The sequence below is a fragment of the Myotis yumanensis genome, unplaced genomic scaffold (genome assembly GCF_028538775.1).
Source record: "Myotis yumanensis isolate MYYU_CA2020_CCGP unplaced genomic scaffold, mMyoYum1.0.hap1 SCAF_1, whole genome shotgun sequence".
Classification (NCBI taxonomy): domain Eukaryota; kingdom Metazoa; phylum Chordata; class Mammalia; order Chiroptera; family Vespertilionidae; genus Myotis; species Myotis yumanensis.
The window spans coordinates 3,706,954-3,718,838 of NW_027223752.1; the positions used below are offsets into that span (position 1 = coordinate 3,706,954).

The following is an 11,885-nucleotide window of genomic DNA, read 5'->3' on the forward strand; positions in this document are numbered from 1 at the left end:
TGAAGCCATTTGAATACTGACTGTCCCCTTCCCAAAATGTTTTTAAGATACTCCTATTTTATACTTTACTTATTTTTATTTTTACTATTACTTAGAAACAATCCTTCAAAGAACAATAAAGCATATGTTAAATTATAATTCAAGGGTTGGATTAATCAAAAGTGAATTTTGGTCAGATTAGAAATTTAGCTTCCGTCGGGGGGGAAAAAGGACACTTATGTAATACCCTTTGTAATACTTTAAGCGAAAAATAAAAAAATAAATAAATAAAAATTAAAAAAAAAAAAAAGAAATTTAGCTTCCAATCTAATTACAAATTTCATATACTAATCAAGAGCTTCTTTTTTAAAAAATTTTTTAATTGATTTGAGAGAGAGAGAGAGAGAGAGAAACACTGATTTGTTGTTCCATGTTTTATGCACTCATTGGTTGATTCATCTATGTGCCCTGGCTTGGATCGAGCTCCCAACCTTGGCATATCGGGGCTGATGCTCCAACCAACTGAGCTACCAGTAGCTTTTGAATATCATTAGTTTTCAGGGAACTAATTTTGTCCACATAAATCACACTTGTACCTAACTTCTAAGAATATATAAATCCTAACTGAAGTGTCACTAACCACTGACTATTATTTCATACACACAGCAAAGAGTATTCTTTGTATTACTTAATTATCCCTTAAATAGTTCTGATTTTTCCAAATGAAGCAAGGTTTTAGCTGGTTATTTTAGCATCAATTATTTTCTCATGGCCACTCAAGGAAATACTTTAGATAAAGTGGACAAATTCCTTGGAAAACACAGTTTACCAAAGTTAACATCTGAAGAAACAAAAATTTGAAGAGGCCTATACCTTTTAAAGAAAATGGATTATTAAAAATTGATTATTAAAAACTCCAAGCCCAGATGGCTTCACTAGTGATTCTTCTAAATATTTAAAATAACTTCAACCTTAAAAACAAACTCTTCGGGACAGAAGTAAGAGAGAATACTTCCCAACTCTTTCTATGATACCAGCATAAACTTGACACCAAAACCTAATAAGAGCAGTAAAATTACAGCCCCATCTCTCAAACAAAAAACATAAAAATGCTAAACAAAATCCTAGCAAACTGAATCCAGATACATATAAAAAGGAAAATGCATCTCAACCTGTTGTGTTTTGTCACAGGAATGCAAAGATGGCTTAACATAAAAAAAAAAAATCAATTGATTTATTAGGACTTACTATAAAGCTACAGTAATTAAGATAGTGTGGGTGCTGGCACAAAAACAGACAATGAAACAGAATAAAATATGGAAAAGGACACATATATAAGCTTACTTACTTAACACTTGGATTGCGGGAAACGAGTTAAGTCGGCTCGCGTGAATTGCGCGTACTCCACGGGAGCCGTCTTAACTCGGTTCATATAGATTTGCGGTGGAGTGCGGGAAACGTGTAAACGCGGGCCGATTGTAACTGCGTATTACCAAATATTTGTTTGTTTGCCGTTCACAAAGATACCTACCTGCGTATGCGAACCGTTTCATACCCATTGGGGTAATAGGTATCATAAAAATCCCTTGTAAGTAGAGAACACTTTATGGCGCTGGTCGAGTACAATACCGTTAGGGTACCAATGTATTGTTTTCTCATTTTATAACCGATATCCCTGGATATCTCACCATGCAAAGAGAATAGTTATTGAGAAATACTTCTTGTGTCCGGACGTCTTTAGTTTTGAGTTTTGTGAATATTATTACGTGTTTAAATATTTAAATATATTGTGATAAAGACATTCATATAGAATTTTTTAACCAAATAAAATAAAATCGTTCCGCAAAGTGTTCGCATAATAATTATTTTTTTATATCAGATATCTATCGGAGTACCGCTATTTTCAGTTAGTATTATTTTTATTTGCTTTAACCTAGAATGTCGCAGCATTCAGACTATAGTGATGATGAGTTTTGTGCAGACAAGTTGTCCAATTATTCTTGTGATAGCGATCTTGAAAATGCGAGTACAAGTGATGAAGATTCTAGTGATGATGAAGTAATGGTGCGTCCCAGGACATTGAGGCGACGAAGAATTTCGAGCTCCAGCTCTGACTCAGAGTCAGATATAGAAGGCGGGAGAGAAGAATGGTCGCATGTTGATAATCCACCGGTCTTAGAAGATTTTTTAGGGCATCAAGGATTAAACACAGATGCTGTTATAAATAATATAGAAGATGCCGTGAAATTATTTATCGGAGATGATTTTTTTTAATTTCTTGTAGAGGAGTCAAACAGGTATTATAATCAAAATAGGAATAATTTCAAACTTTCAAAAAAAAGCCTAAAGTGGAAAGATATAACCCCTCAAGAGATGAAGAAGTTTTTAGGGTTAATTGTTCTCATGGGACAGGTGCGCAAAGATAGAAGAGATGACTATTGGACCACGGAGCCATGGACGGAGACGCCATATTTTGGTAAAACGATGACGAGAGACAGGTTCCGACAGATATGGAAAGCTTGGCACTTCAATAATAATTCGGATATCGTAAATGAATCAGATAGACTTTGCAAAGTGAGACCAGTACTAGATTATTTTGTGCCTAAATTTATAAATATTTACAAACCTCATCAGCAATTATCACTAGATGAAGGGATCGTACCTTGGAGGGGAAGATTATTCTTTAGGGTATATAATGCTGGCAAGATCGTTAAATATGGAATATTGGTTCGTTTGTTGTGCGAAAGTGATACAGGATATATCTGTAACATGGAAATTTATTGCGGCGAAGAAAAGCGATTATTGGAAACGATACAAACAGTAGTGTCTCCATACACTGATTCGTGGTACCATATATATATGGACAATTATTATAATAGCGTCGCAAATTGTGAAGCACTTATGAAAAACAAATTCAGAATATGTGGAACAATCCGGAAAAATCGAGGTATACCTAAAGATTTTCAAACAATTTCTTTGAAAAAAGGTGAAACACAATTTATAAGGAAAAATGATATATTGTTACAAGTGTGGCAATCAAAAAAGCCTGTATACCTGATTTCTTCGATTCATTCTGCGGAGATGGAAGAAAGTCAGAATATTGACAGAACATCAAAAAAGAAAATTGTCAAACCGAATGCACTCATTGACTACAATAAACATATGAAAGGTGTTGACCGGGCCGACCAATACCTTTCATATTATTCGATATTGCGGAGGACGGTCAAATGGACAAAAAGGTTGGCAATGTATATGATAAATTGTGCATTATTTAATTCTTATGCAGTTTACAAATCAGTGAGGCAAAGAAAAATGGGTTTTAAAATGTTTTTGAAACAAACAGCTATCCACTGGTTGACGGATGATATTCCAGAGGACATGGACATTGTTCCAGACCTTCAACCAGTACCGTCTACTTCTGGAATGCGGGCTAAACCACCTACATCTGATCCACCATGCAGGCTATCGATGGACATGAGAACGCATACGTTACAGGCAATTGTCGGAAGTGGAAAAAAGAAAAACATTTTGAGAAGGTGTCGCGTATGTTCCGTTCATAAATTGCGCAGTGAGACACGCTACATGTGCAAATTTTTTTTTTTTTTTTTCAAATATATTTTATTGACTTTTTACAGAGAGGAAGGGAGAGAGATAGAGAGTTAGAAACATCGATGAGAGAGAAACATCGATCAGCTGCCTCCTGCACATCTCCCACTGGGGATGTGCCCGCAACCCAGGCACATGCCCTTGACCGGAATCGAACCTGGGACCCCTCGGTCCGCAGGTCGACGCTCTATCCACTGAGCCAAACCGGTTTCGGCTACATGTGCAAATTTTGCAATATACCTCTACATAAAGGGGCGTGTTTTGAAAAATATCATACGCTAAAAAACTATTAATTTCTATTTGTTTTGATTTATTATGAAAATTTTATTTTAAACTTTAAAAATATGTGTATATTTTTAGGTAATAAGTATTTTTTGGGTTTTTCGAATTTAGTTTATATATATCGAATTATTTATGTACTGAATAGATAAAAAAAAAGTCTGTGATTGAATAAATTTTCATTTTTTACACAAGAAACCGAAAATTTCATTTCAATCGAACCCATACTTCAAAAGATATAGGCATTTTAAACTAACTCTGATTTTGCGCGGGAAACCTAAATAATTGCCCGCGCCATCTTATATTTTGGCGGGAAATTCACCCGACACCGTAGTGTTAATGGCAAAAAACAATACTGTAGTACAGCAGGGAATAGAAGCTAGGTTGTATCCAGATAGAAAAAAGAATCTTTACTCCTGCCTCATATCACACACGAAAATCAATGCCAGTTAGATTATATATCTAAATGTACAGAATTGAACAATAAAGTTATTAGAAAAAAACATAGGCGAATACATCTTCATGTCCTTGGGGTGAGCAGAAATTTCTTAGACAAGATCTAGAAAGCACCGGTCATAAAGGAAAAACATTGACAAACTGGACTACATAAAATTAGAACTTGTGTTCATTAAATGACCTGATTAAGAGAGTGAAAAAGCAAGCCAGAGTAGGATATATTAACAACTCCTACAAATCAATAAGCAAAAGGCAGACTAGCAAACTGAGTGGGCAAAAAGGACTTCACAGCACAGGGTATCAAAATGATCAAAGAGAAAAAGTTAAAGAATTTCTGTCAGGTTCTCATCCATTAACAAACATTTACTAAGCTGTTCTAGATGGAGAGAAAGAAGATGAAAAGACTCAACTGTCTCTGAAAGATTCTGACATCCATTCAAAGCAAAAATCTGACTTTATGTACTTCTTAAGACTATTTCCCAAAGTTTTCATCTTACATTTCTGGGAGGAAGGGAGAGAGAAACATCAATGTGAGCGCAACACATGGATCTGCTGCCTCCTGCAGGGATCCAGCCAGCACCCCCAGCATGTGCCCTGAGAAATGGAACCTGGAACCTCAGTGCCCTGGACAACACGCAACCAACTGAGTCACACCAGCCAGGGCAGTAATAATCTTCTAAAAAACAACATAAAAGCAATGTTATTCCCCATAAAACTGTGCTAGTTCTAAATACTTCAAAAAGTAATAAAAACTAATTTATTCACTGAACAAATCGGAGCACCTTCTGTATACCAGGTACTGTTCTAGTCCATCCTTATTATTCTATAAACCTTAACACAGGCATTTAATGTCACTACAAGCCTCAAAAATCAAACACTAAGGCCAACATTTAAGTATTTCATGTCTTACCTCTAATAAATCTTATAGACAACCTCAAGCAATGCTTTCTTATGGCATCTTCCTAGTCATGTATTTAAATGATGCTAAGCTATCCTTGCCCTAAGCAACTTCACATATTAAGAGAACTGACAATTTTAGATAAATAGGAAAGACATTTTGTACTCAGAGTTTGTTTTAACAAAGGTCTTACATTACTGAAAATTTTAATTTCATCAGCTAGACCTAAAAAATACAGTTGACCCTCAAACATCACAAAGAGGGTACACTTATACAGATTTTTATGCAACAAATACCTGTGCTGTTTTTGATCCACGGTTGCAGAGGGTCATTACACACAGGGAACTTGAGCACCAAGGATTTTGGTATTCGAGGCAGGGGTGAGGAGATCAGCGCCCTTTAACCCCACGTTGCTCAAGGATCAGCTGTATCACTTCCTCTGCATTCACTCACTGAGGACACACCTCCACGAAAGCAGCCCTGCTTTTTAGGCCAACACATGTTCATCCCCAAAGCCTGGCAGCGAAAATCTGGGAACTCCTGCCTGCCTATCCTGTCCAGAAATGAGTTCATTCGTAAAGAGACTGTCACTCGGCATCTGTCAAAAGACAATTGAATGAGACACTGATATTTCAGGAAAATCATCTGGGAGATAAATGAACTAAATCTAATAAATCCAATCACCAGAATAAGGTACACCCCTATTACTAAGGCTTTTCTAGTCTGCCCAAGGCTTTTACCTAGTTTCTCTACAATGGCATGTGAAAAATGTTTCTCTATCACTCGTAAAACATTTTGTCCACATATTAATGTCATTTTATATGCGAATTTAAAGTTACGTATTCTTCATACAAGAGAAAAGTCTGCTTCTCCTGGTTAATTGGTATACTTCCTTTCATTAATCAATGCCAACTATAATTAGTACTGTTTCCTCTTTCACTTTGACTAACAATTTAGATTTTTTTAAAAAACCTTTAGCTACATGCAGATGCCGAGCTCCCCTTGCCCTCAGCTTCTCGTCTAATTCCCTCCAGCCTCCTCCACACTGTACCTCTCAACCCTTACCATTTTCAGTCCTTTCACACACCTGTTATAGTAAAACCATCTCAAACCCTTTCTCAAAGTAGACAGATAATAAAATATATACATGCATTGACCTTTTACAATGACCTAAACTCTTGAATGTTCAAAAAAGCAGAGCATAAGGTAAACAAGACAAATCATATGGCTCCAACTTACAATTTACCCAAGGCAGACACGGACCCTCCCAGTGTCCTCCTCCGGCAGCCAAGAGCACAGCCTAGCGCCATGACTGCTCAACTGAAGAAGCTCAGTTATTTGAATATCCACTTGCCAGGAACTGAGATCATAAAAATGAGTCAATCCTGGGTCTTAAGGAGATTAAAGTCTTTTCTTGACAAAGAGGAACCGTTTGTAGGAAAGTGTAACTTTCAGGAGAGCCCTGAGAAAGTTCATATTGCGATAAAATCTGAGTCCAGCCCTCACTGGTTTGGCTCGATCGATAGACAGAGCATCGGCCCTCGGATGGAAGGGTCCCAAGTTTGATTCCAGTCAAGGGATGTACCTTGGTTGCAGGCTCAGTCCCCAGGAGGGGGCATGCAGAAGGCAGTTGATCGATGTTTCTAACTCTTTTTTTTGTTTGTTTTTTTTTTGTTTGTTTGTTTGTTTGTTTGTTTAAATATATTTTATTGATTTTTTACAGAGAGTAAGGGAGAGAGATAGAGAGTTAGAAACATCGATGAGAGAGAAACATCGATCAGCTGCCTCCTGCACATCTCCTACTGGGGATGTGCCCGCAACCCAGGTACATGCCCTTGACCGGAATCGAACCTGGGACCTTTCAGTCCGCAGGCCGACGCTTTATCCACTGAGCCAAACCGGTTTCGGCTGTTTCTAACTCTCTTTATCCCTCTCTTTCTCTCTGTAAAAATCAATAAAAAATATATTTTTTTAAAAAATCTGAGTCCAGTATTTTGATGAACTGGCCCAGCTGGGGTGACAATTGATTGAGCATCATCCTATGCACTGATAGGTTGCCAGGTCAAGGCACATACCTGAGTTGTGGGTTGGATCCCTGGTTGGTGCATGTATGGAAAACAACCAATCGATGTATCTCTCTCACACTGGTTTCTTTCTCTCTCTCTCTCTCTCTCTCTCCCTCCCTCCCTCCCTCCCTCCCCGCGTCTCCCCCCCTCTCCTGCCACCCCTATCTCTAAGCATGTCCTTGGGTTAAGATGAAAAACAACAAAACACACACACACACACACACACACACACACACGAACTATTCATAAAGCCAAAATGCAGAAGCAACAACCCAGGTGTCCACCTACGGGTGAATGAATAAATAAAATGTGGTATATACACATACAATGAACCATTATTCAGCCTTAAAAAGGAAATCCTGACACATGCTTCAACATAAATGAACACTGAAGAAGCTTAAGTGAAATACACCAGTCACAAAAGGACAAATATTGTATGATCCAACTTGTGTGAGGTTCCAAGAGTAGTCACATTCATAGAGAAATGGAATGATGGCTGCCTGGGGCTGGAAGGAGGGTGGAGTGAGAGTTAGTGTTTAATGGGGCAGAGTTTCAGTTGAGGGAGAGGAAAAAGTTCTGGAGATGATGGTGCTGATGGTTGAAAACAATGTGTGCGTACTTCATGCCATAAAACCATACACTGAAAACTGGTTAAAGTGATAAAATTAGTTATATATATTTAGCACAGGAAAAAAACCGAAATACTCAGATGAGAGGTCACCTGAACACGTAGGTTACACAGCGTTTCCTTCATTCAACAACAAGCATCAACTGAGGACTTCCTGCACGTGCTACGGCTCCTCCTCCACAATCCACTTAGAACACCGGCGAAATGCAAGGGACAGAGCACCGTGCAAGGGCTCTGAAACCACACCATCAGTCCTGCTCGGCCACGTCCAGACTCAACTCCAGGCAATTACCTCTGTATGTAAAGTAAGGACAGTGCCTCAGGGTCACTTCTCTTCTTTGCCACAAGTAATGACCGCAAGGTGTTAAGGTCACAAGTGAGAGAGTATCCATGAAATGTCTACTTTCTCGAGGGAAACAAGCATCGCCCACGTCGGACGGTGGCAGGGCACGAACAGCGAGATGCCGTAAGTCCTCCTTCCTAGGTGACGCCGAGCGCACCAGCCAACACTCACCACCACAGAATCACCACCAAGTCAGATGAAGCCAGATGACAATGAAATGCCCTCGAAAACCAGGAGAGTTAACACTCAGCAATGGCAAAACCACCTCGCTGCACAGTCCCCACACAGAGCCACAAGCGGGGTGCAGGAGACAGAACTCCACCTGCGCGAGGCGAAGGCAGCGTGAGGGGCAAGCCCTCCCTGAAACAAGTGCAGGAAAAGTCTTCTCTCCCCAAATTAAATGTAACTAACACATCTTTTCTTCAAACGGTTCAAATGGCATTTTGTTGCCATGAATAAACCCACACACCAACATTACCATTTAAGTGCTTCAAATGATCATATTAAAAACAATCTTTGTCTCTGATCTATAGACAAAATTTTATAAAATATGTCCTACATCAAGTTTTGAAATAACTACATGTGTGTGCATATATGTGGCATGTATTCCCTGTAAAGTATGCACGTGTACGTGTAGCTATCTAGTTTGAAAGACACCACCTGGCGAAATAGGCCGATGCTTCCAGAGCAGGGGTGGGCAAACTTTTTGACTCGAGGGCCACAATGGGTTCTTCAACTGGACCGGAGGGCCGGAACAAAAGCATGGATGGAGTGTTTGTGTGAACTAATATAAATTCAAAGTAAACATCATTCCATAAAAGGGTACGGTCTTTTTTTTTTTTTTTAGTTTTATTCATTTCAAACGGGCCGGATCCGGCCCATGGGCCGTAGCTTGCCCACGGCTGTTCCAGAGCCTAGTTCCTGCAGGAATCAGTGATGCCCAAATTACTATTCACAAGCCACCTCCTCCAGAATCCCGCACCGGCATCCATCCTGTAATAAATTATCGGTGCTCTTGGTTAAGGCGAGTATTTTTACTGACAAATGTTAATGTTTACATCAACACGTTTTTCAACTGCGTTAACCTTGCACTAAAGCACATTTTTTAAAAAATCCCCTCATTTCCAAGGTACCTAACTTCTGCCCTTTTCCATGTGCTGTGCACTGCACTTGAGGGACAAGCAACACGAAGACAACCGGAAATCCGACTGGTGACGATGCAGAAAGCTCCAAGGACGAAGCACCTCAGGAAGCAGGCGCCTGCTTCCAAGGAAGGGCTCTTGGATTAGACGAAGGAATGTCCTTAAACCGAATCGATGTCCTTACACCGAATCCATGTCCTTAAACCGAATCGATGTCCTTACACCGAATCCATGTCCGTAAACCGCGCTCGCCCGTGGTAGGAACACTTAAGGTTTACGTGGATCGGTCACGGGGGCGTTTTCAGCCTGACTTTCTGCACCAAAACGCTCCCTGAACACTGCAGGGCGAGGCTGGCTCTCACCTGCTCCCTGCACAGCTGCAGGCCCCGGCAGACGCTGCTGGCAGACACGCTGCTGGCCTCTGGGGCCTGCGCTGCGGGCCAGGACGGCGGGCGCCTCCGGGTCATCTCCGAAAACCTGACGCGGGGCTGAAGCTCACGCTGATTCCCCGCAGATTACAAGCCCGCGGGAGAGGCTCGTGGCGGGGAACACAAGTTCTAGCGCAGAAACATCGCCGGGGAGAGGCGAGGAGGCGCGGGAAGATGGCCTCGGCCGCCCGCCCCGGACCCAGACCTGGTCACCAGCCAGCGGACCAGAACAGTCCTCCCGGTCCCGCCGGGCGCCCCGAAGGCCCGCGCTTCCTGCCAGCAGCACCCGCAGCCCCTCAGCCCCGCGTCCTCCCCCTCCACCCCCGGCCCTCCCGCAGGCGTCCGCTGCGGCCACAGCAGTGACCGCCGCCGCCCGTCTCGCCGCAGCCGGTGCGCGTCCCCGGACCTGTCAAACCCCGCTCCCCAAGGGCGCCCGCGCCCCCCCGCCCCCCCGCCCCCAACCAGAGCCGGGGCGACCGCACCACGTCCCTCCAAAGCGGCCACTCAGAAGGGGCGCCAGGGTCCGGCCGGCGCACAGCCCTGCAGGCCGCGCCGTCTGCCCGCGCCGTCCCCGCCCCACGCGCCAGGCCTGAGCGCGGGCCCAGGGCCGGGCCCGGGGCCGGGCGCAGCGCTCCCCGCCCCGGACACAAAGCGGCGCCGCGGGAGCCCGCCTCACCTGCAGCACGGGGCGCCGCGGGCCTTCGAGAACCATCGGACCCCTCTCCGGCGCGTGCGTCACAGCCCAGGCCTCCCGGTGCCGCCCGGCGCCGCCGCCGCCGCCATTTCCTCCCGCTCGCCGGCGCCGCGTCCCCGCTGTCAGGCTACTCCATTCACCTGGGCCCGCTGCAGCCCGCGCCGCGCCGCGCCGCGCCTCCGCCTCGACCCCTCCCGCCGGCGCCTGCGGAGACTGCGCAGCGCACGGCTCGCCCGCAGCCCGCGCACGGCCCGCGGCAACGGCGCACGGCCGCTTGGAGAATCCCACCGGCGCCCACGCCGCCCCGGCCGCCGCGCCGCGCCGCTCCCCGCGCCGGCTGAGAGCGAGCCTGTGATTGGACAACGCGCGGCGGTGAAAGGTTAACCCCGGCCCCTCAGCCAATCAGGATCCCGGAGACGGCGGGCGCGGCGCGGGGGCTGAGGATGGGGCTGTGGCCCAGCGGCGGCCGGGCCCGGGCCGTTCCAGCGCCGGGCGGCCTCGTGGGCTGCGGGCGCTCCCCGCCCGGCGGGGCAGGACCTCCGGGCGCTCGGATTCGCCCGCCGCCCTTGCTGCCCTGCGTGGCAGCCATCACCCCTAAACGTGGCCTTTTCCCACTCCCCTCCCGCGTTTTAAAGACCTTCCCGCCGGGCCGCTTTCCACCCCGCTCCTGGCTCGGGGTCCTCAGCATTTGGGGGGACCACGGACGCCACCTCCCATCCCCACCCACCCGCAGACGAGAGGGGACAGTGGCCCCACGTACGTAAAGTGTTAATTGCACAGGTTGCTACCCGGCACCATGCCTTGTGGCTGTGGGTTAAAATGTGAAGGCCGAGTGACCGGCTTAAGGAAAATCCTACTAATGTACCCCAAAATGCAGACATCGCTTCCAGAGGCACCCGATAGGTGCTTCGGTGCCCAAGAGTAGCACCTACTGTGTGCTGGGCGCTGCCGAGGTCAGCAAGGTTCAATACGGAACTCTTAGGCTAAGCTACTCCCATGGAGACGCGCTGGCTGCAGCTCGGATATGTGTGTCCGTTACCAAAAAAGGGTGTAAAACATCTCAGCAGTAATGTTGATATTTATTGCATGTTGAAGTAGTAATGCTTTCTGATATATTGGAGTAAATATTCGTTTCATTTGCGTCCTTTTAAAATGTGAGTTCGAGAAGAATGGCGATGCGTCGTGTGGCTCGCATTATGTCGCCATGGGACCGGCTGATGCAAGCGGGTGATCTTTCCATGGGCCCTGCGAGGTCTGTGCAGTCATTGCCCCCCACCCCTGTCTATTAAGAGGAACAAAACAAAAACCTCCAGCGACTGAACAGCTAAAACGTGGACAACTGAGATGTGAACCCGGGTGTTCTGGC

General features: G+C 44.7%; 1 protein-coding gene across 1 annotated transcript in view; it reads right to left on the reverse strand.

Moving 5' to 3' along the window:
* Nucleotides 1–10,748, reverse strand: part of DICER1 (dicer 1, ribonuclease III) — a 70,214-nt gene extending 59,466 nt beyond the window's left edge. The window contains 1 exon segment of the mRNA XM_070412530.1: nucleotides 10,502–10,748. The gene's annotated coding sequence lies outside the window, so the exon portion shown is untranslated.
* Nucleotides 10,749–11,885: the final 1,137 nt, after the last annotated feature.